Genomic DNA, 7,108 nt, shown 5'->3' with positions numbered 1-7,108 from the left:
TAAGAAATAAACCCACATACAAATTTACCAATCGTATTCATTTATTTCAGTTTTGTTTACTTTTTTTAAATACAGCGCAGCATAAATTGTAAGAATAATTAAATTACATATTAATTGTAGCAATCTAGTCAAACTTTCATGCTTTCCTGACCGCTGCAGTACCAATAGTGGAGCAAGTAAATAGAGGAAAACGCAAATAAACTCGTTTATTGCTTGAAAACATCTTAACTCGATCTGGTTAATGGCGGCAACTCAGGAAAAGGACCAGAAAATGGGGAAAACGATTGATACAGAGCGCTTCTTTAAGCGTACTTGCCAGCCACAGTCATTAACACAGATTGGGTAGAACAAACACTTGCTACACGATTTTTCCAATCGTCGCTCACAAAACGTTCAACAAAATCGCTTCCCCTCGCGCTGATGTCTGGCAGATGTATCCATTTAAGTGAACAGTAAAGTGCCTTCCACAATCACGCTCCCCCATCCCAAAGCTCAACATCATTTCCATCCGCAAATGAATGTCTTCGACCGGCCAACCGACCGCCTGGCCGACCGCCCGGCCGACCGATTTCGTTCCGCATATTTAACCCAATAAACCACTAACCTGCCCGCGCGAGTGTGCTGCGAGCTTAAGGCCGTGCCGTGGCATGGGCGTTCCGCTCCACACTTTAATAACCTCCCAAAAGTGCCCGTGGGAAGTGAGCGCAAAGCCGAACCGCTTGGATCGGACGGAATCGGAAGTGGGATGGAATATGGAAACGATTTTCGGTTCTTTCGCCCTCCAACCCTCTCCCTCTCTTCGCCCTACTGGTCATGGCTTTTCACGCGCGCCAAATTGATGCCCTTTCGGGTTGGCCGGGATGCAAATTGGATGCCACTACGGAACCACCCCGCCGTTAATGCGTTTATGCCGTTCGCTCCCTCGCTCGCTCCCTCACTCGATCGTCATTCAAACGGTCCTATTCCGGTGCCAATTGATGTCGCCTCTCTTGGCGGTAGCGCCATGGTCCCAAGACTTGCCGCACAATGTCAAAACAATCGGCACCAAACCTAAGAACTGCTCTCCGCATCCATAAGCACAACTCTTCCACCCTGTCACCGGTGGCCCGTTTTTTGCGAATTCACGTTGGCGACGTTTGGTTGTCGTGTACAGTTATGACCATTTCCTGGCCAGTTTCTTCTTCTTTGTCGTCACATTTTGTTATCCGGTTTTGTTTCGCGCCATATCCCTAGCCCGGGGCGTGGTGCGCTGCGACATCATTCTGTGGTTCAAGTTCAGTGTTTTCGCAGCTCGAGCGCGTCCTCGCACGCACCACGTAGCGTCATCGAGTGAGGTGTTCTGCCTCGTACGCGCTTCCTGCTGGAGCGACTCTCGTCTTCCCGCGTACACTTTTGTCTATCGTGCTTCATCTTGCTCTCCTCTCCTCTTGCGCCTCGATCGCCTCTCTCCTTGAGCTCCTATTAACGATCCTTCTTGTTGGTTTTCTTTTGGTATTATTTTCTCTCCATCTCTTCTCTCCCCTTTCGCTGTTGCCTCTTCTCAATTTTTAACAACCTTTCAGCTGATCGACGGCATGCTGGAACACCCCACTTTACTATTCACCTGGCATAGGCATGGCAGGCAGGCAGGCAGGCACGCAGGCATGTACAACGAGCATTAGCCGTGGTGTGCAAACTGAATTACCTTTGGTGTGTTGAGGTAGAGATAGAAATTCAAAGTTTTTTCTGAGTTTTCGTTGCAAATACACGCTTCGTTTAGCTTTTTCTTTATAAATTTTATCAACTTGTTCTTCCTCATCTTTGCTTAATTGATTGTCGATAGTTTATGAAGCGTATCGCGCTCGTTCGGTTTCCAATTCTTCATTTTCTGTTTTTATATGGTTCAATTGACTTCGATTTTGTTATCTCGTTTCCAACTGTGCCATTATCTTTTCTTCTTGACTATCTTTTTTCGTTCCCTTTGGTTGTTTATTTGTTTTATATTCCACCTAAACTTGCTGTATTAGTTAATTCTTTCTCTCTAACTCTCTCTGCATTCCTTCTTTAAAATAAATCGCTCTCATTCATATTTATTTTTAAATCTTTATCAACGATTGTCTTTGTCTTTTTGCAGCCACCACCTCCTCCTTACGCACGCTTTCCACGCTTGATGCACCTAACACCCCCGAGACCCCTAGGTGGATTGATGGCGATTTGCTTGTTTCGTTTTCAGCTTCATGGCGCGCGACTCGACAACACGGCGCGGTAATCTCGTGCTGCCGGTGGTGGAAGAGTGACGGCTCGGCAACGACGGCATCGAAGCGAGTTTCTTGCGCCTTTGGGGAAGCATTCCAGGTCGGCGCATTTGGAACACTTCTTCAGTCAGTCTACCGCAAGCCCGCGAACCGTTCGGACCGGTGTTCTCGTAGCCCAGCCCAGCCAATCCGATCTTGTCGGCGATCAGGCCAACCGGTTTCGTGTTGGTGGCAACAGTAGCCGCACCGGCCACACGGGGAAACCTAGAAAAGTGCGCCACGAGAAGAATCGAAACCGTAAGGCGATCCGGGGAGCGAAGGCACTCGCTGCAACCTGTGTACCAGTGTTCCGAGGAGTGTTTTCGTGCAGTGGGAGGATGCAGTGTGGGCCGACCCGTCACCGTTCCGGACGATGCTGACTTGGTGCTTGGCCCCCAAGGTGTAGAGGTGCGCATTCGCTTTTCATTCTTAATCCTCTCTCGATCGCTGCCATGAGACGATCGCGGCCATGGCCACAACAACCGCGAAGAGCCCGACGACGACGACGACGGCGACGCGAACGAGAATCGATCCCATTTCCTGCTGTATGCTTTCTCCTCTTCAACCTGAATCCTATCGCGTCATGCGCCCGGTTGTCGGTGTCAGTGAGTGCAAGTGTGGAGCGATCGTCGGCAGCATCAACACCGAAATGAGGCTTCGATCGCCGATCGGAACCGTTCCCCTCCCGGGTCTGGTCTGGTCTGGCCCAGTCCCAGGCCGACCGTGAACCAGTTGCTTATTCTAATTAAAAGTGGATTATAGTGCGCTGCGAAGGAGCCAGTCCGTGGCCGGTGATCACGTTGGTGCGCGCGCTCAAGTGGTTACGCTCCACGGAACGACGAGCTGATCTGTGATGCGAAAGCAGGGAGCCAGAAAAACGGGACAAACACCTTCGAGCTTATCAGTCATCTACCCGGGGACACTGGGAGGGAAGGAGAGAGCACCCTAACCTCAAATGGTGGCCCAGGAAAAAAAGGAAGCGACGCCATGACCAAGATCGAGCTGGCCGCTTGTTCGCCCTGTCGGTTAAACGGAAACAAAACACATGCAAGGACCGCAATGTCTTCACTGTTCGCTGGTTCTCATAAATCATGTTGTGCTATGCTTTCGCGCTGTACAAGCGTCTGTCTTGTCGGTGGAATCAGAATCCGCCATTGTGTGTATCTAGTGCACCGACCACTAAGAGTGCAGATTGCAGAGCCAGCATCACATGCACGATGCAATTGCAGATGCAATTCAAACACAAGAACCACAACCACTTCCAACCACTTCTCCACCTTCAAAAACAAGAGCGTTAGACGTGCCGTGGTGCTGGTGGATTGCGCTTTCGACAATTGTTTTCCACCGGCCCCGGCAGTGGTTGCAATAAATTCGTTTTTCCTCGAGCAGCGTTTTCCCGCTGTTTTCGGGCGGTACGGAATGGCAAACCATGGGAACTTCATGCATATGCGCACCGGACTAACGTAACAGAAAGAGTAATTTCTCCATCGTCCACCATGTCACCGCGCAGTGCACCCCTTGGTACCTCCCTCCCTTTGGGGCCAGAAGAATGGCTGGGAAAACACACGCGACCGGCCTGTCCGAATCCCAGTGGTCCCCAGTCCAGGGATGGGAAAAGTGCGGCAATCGTGTGGCCAAAGCATGCGAAACATGCGGATCCATCTCAGCATAAAACCGCAACCGACTCCGCCGGGCTCTAGTGCCCTGGACAATGGGGTGGAGAGCCCGAGAGCCGCACCGCGAGAGCAGAGTTTTCCTCCAATTTATCGCTTTCGTGCATAATTTGGCTTGACTTCAGCCTGGCTGCTGCTGCTCTCCGGCCACCGAGCGGTCGAGCGAAAATGCAAAACAAATTCAAACCGCGCACCACCGCGAGGCACTCGGAGGGAGGAACGCACACCGGATTTGTGTGTCCCTCGCACCGACACACGGAGACAGACAGAGATACCCAGACACCTTCTGCGTCGCCAGGCGTTTCGTTTCGAAAGTGCCTCGGTGCGGTCGCAGCAGTAGAGACGCGCTTTGGACGCGTCGCGCGGAGAAGAAGAATGCTGGGCGAAACTGGACAAGTGCATTGACACCGCCTGACTCTCCATGGTCCTGACAGAGGCAGAGAGACGAAGAGACAGAGAGAGAGTGAGGAAGAGAGGGTGTTGGCCCATGTTTGGAGCGATGCATTATATTTGGTGTACGGTTATCAATTTGGATTTTTGGATTTTCCCCTTTTTGCTTTTCACCGAACCAAGCGAACCAGTCGGTGACCGTGCGGCCTGCCAGCCGGGGGTTCATTGTTCAGAGCCCCCCCCCCCCCCCCCCCCCGCCCGAGAGGCCGGGCGGGGCGGACGTGGCCTCACGCGTCACCGCGCCATCGTGGCACGTGAGTCCTCGGAGTCGGTGGCGCGCGCGCGAAAGTGATCGAGGCAGGGGCGGTGGCCCCAGGCCGGTGGTGTTTTGCATTTCCAGTCACTGCGCCACCAATAAATAGAGCGGATTCCGTGATGATGGATGCGATGCGAATGGCGGACAATGGCGTCGTCTCGTCCGAAAACGCACCACATGCACCACCGCAGCGGCGATTAGATTCGTCCGATAGGCCGCCATTGTGTGCATGTGTTTGTGCGCGAGGTGTTGGACCGTATCCTCGCCAAGCATTAATTCATTTTTATGGTTTCGTTTCGTTTCGCTACCGCCGGAGGAGTCCGTTCGGCTATTGACCCTGTGCAATGGCGCAGTGCTCCAATGTGTGTTCCCCTTTTTTTTTTTTTTGAGACCAATCTACAGCATCGTTGACGCCCAGGAGTGAATTCGTCGTTCAGCAAGCAATTCTGGTTGGCATCAGCAAAAACAAAAGGAGGCCATCAAGATAAGCCGCTCTTCCGAAGTCCGGCTGTGATCGGTTCCCGTTATGGTAGAGCCGCCGTGGGTTCTTAACCGAAACGTTCAGTTCCGTCCGGTGGCCGGTGGCCAGTGGTCGAAAGCATTAATTGATTCCCTCCCCGTTCGGTGGAGTGGATTTCAATCAACGATTTATGGCCATCGGTTCGGTTTTTGGTGATCGCACAGAACTCGCAGACCGTGCGGGATCCGGTGTGAATTTGGCAGTTCCTTGCTAATGAGACCAGTTGTGTTCTCTGGTTCTCCGGTTGGAGTTTGGCTGTTCTGTCCTTTTCCTTTTTTTTTGTAGAGGGAAGGAGATCCAATCGTCACGATCAACCGCTAGTTGTGATTGATGCGTCGCCGACCATAAGAATGCCGTTCTTTTTTATGATCTCCGTGACTGTTTGGAGTGGCTGGCCTGCCAACAGCACCTCCACCACGCGTTTGATGTTGTTCGATTAGCTCACAGCATTCCGAATGGAGTCGAATGCTTCCAGAAACGGGACATCTGGAACAACGTGCGATCACGCCGAAGGCAAATGAGTCCGATTGACGGTCGGAAACACGCACCCGCGTCTTGTGCTGTCGGTGAACCGGTCCCCCAGGAACCGTGACTTGCGGCGATGGCAACGTTGGCGTGGCGTCGCTCGGACGGATTAGGTCAATCGTGGTTGTAATTTCTCTCCATTTTAATTTCCCCATAATTTAATTCATTCGTGTTCACTGCAGCGCCAAACGAAGCCAAGCCGCGGACGGTCGCTGTGCTCGACGCTCGATAATCTGTTTGTTTAATAAGGCGTTGCTGCCTGTCGCGGCAGGTGCTCCGGCGGCCAGTCGGCGTAGGAGAAAGGTTTCCGAGGCTTCCCGTCTCGATGACGGCGCGGACCTGCATTTTGCGGTCGAAACGCTGCGGTTTTGGCGTAGATAATCGGCCACCGGGACGGTGCGGACCGGTGGAAAGTGGTGATGGTGATGCTGGCAGTGCGTGCGATGTGGCCATGTCGATACGCCATAGACGCCGCTCGACGACCATCTGCCAGCATGCCCATGCACTGGAGTGACATTCGTAGTCGCCAGCTGAGGCCACATCTGGGGTGTCATGAGTCGCCGAACGCCGATTGATGCTGCGATTGACCAACTAATCCTCTGGCACACGCTGTCTTTTAGGCCGTTCGTGAAATGGCGTGCCATGAATTACTTTCTAGATCGTACCAAATGGAGCGTTGTGCTGACAAGCAAGTGAAAGACTCAATCCTGAACACATCCTGATCCGGTTAACGCTAATTTACAAGAAACGCGTTAACACAAATAATGAAAATCGGCTCCCATATTTCTCACTCTTTTCCGGCCAATCTCCCAACTACTTGCATTGCTTGCCCAAGACTCCGAGTCGAAGTCGAAGGATGGTTGGAAATTGCTCTCCACAGTGCACGTCGATTGGGGCTACAAAACGGAGCAGCAGCAGCATGTATACGTGGGCAATTCAATTAATTGAATCAAGATAATGATAATGAGTACCTTGCGGCCCATCTAGCCGCACCAGCGGGTGCACCAGAAACGTAATGAGCGTTTTATTATTCATTTTGGAATGCATGGATGGACCTCAGGCAGATCACGAGAGAGGACAATGCTCTGGCTTTCCTCATCGTAGCGTCACGAAACATTGCAAACTCCCTGAGGGCACGGTAGGGAGCACAGTTGGATCACATTACGACCTTCGTTCTGAGCTAATGTTGTCGGTGATGCTGCTCTGCAGAAAGGGGGATCACCACGGACCTCTAGAAAAGGGGGAGAAAGAGGAAAGGAACACGGAAAGCACACGGGACCCCGGGATGTTGTCTCGGTGACGCACTAATTACGCACACACGCGCGCGCGCGCGTGCAAGAGAGGGAATCTGCGTCTCATTAAACGTAAACGTGTCTCTACTTTCTCGTTCCAATCCCTGCTCTTGTTGTTT

This window comes from Anopheles aquasalis, chromosome 2 (genome assembly GCF_943734665.1).
Source record: "Anopheles aquasalis chromosome 2, idAnoAquaMG_Q_19, whole genome shotgun sequence".
NCBI lineage: Eukaryota > Metazoa > Arthropoda > Insecta > Diptera > Culicidae > Anopheles > Anopheles aquasalis.
The sequence above is the reverse complement of the archived record's forward strand: the minus strand, read 5'-3'. Positions refer to the sequence as shown.